This window comes from Falco peregrinus, chromosome 9, assembly GCF_023634155.1.
Source record: "Falco peregrinus isolate bFalPer1 chromosome 9, bFalPer1.pri, whole genome shotgun sequence".
NCBI lineage: Eukaryota > Metazoa > Chordata > Aves > Falconiformes > Falconidae > Falco > Falco peregrinus.
Genome location: NC_073729.1, coordinates 29,676,567 through 29,677,058, shown reverse-complemented (window position 1 = coordinate 29,677,058; position 492 = coordinate 29,676,567).

The following is a 492-nucleotide window of genomic DNA, read 5'->3' as shown; positions in this document are numbered from 1 at the left end:
CCATTGATAGGCTTTGCTCTTTAAAGTCTGATCAAGAGCATAATTAACAATATTAAATGCATATCAAAGGTTGCATATAAAGCTTAGACGTTGCTGTGTCTTCCCTAAAAATGAAACTTGGATGAAAACGTAAAACAACAGTGTATACTCCTGGGATTATCAAAGGCATATTGCACCAAGGGGAAACGGAGCAGATACACATGACCTTTAAACAGACTCGCTCGTGCTTTTTGGCTTACTTCAAAGGTTTCTTAAGGGGACGAGAGTCATTAAGAAGGAGGGGAGGGAGGAGAGGCATTAAGATTGTTTAAATTGCTTTTTCTTAATTCCAAATTGTCTTTCTCTAGTGAATCCTAACTTTATTACTTCTATTGCATTTCAGGCCATGTAATTACATTCTTACCTTAAACAAAGAATGAACTTTGGACAGTATTTGGAAGGGTTTACAAATAAAGTAAACAGCTCTGTTGCATAAAGCGTATGTATCTGAGG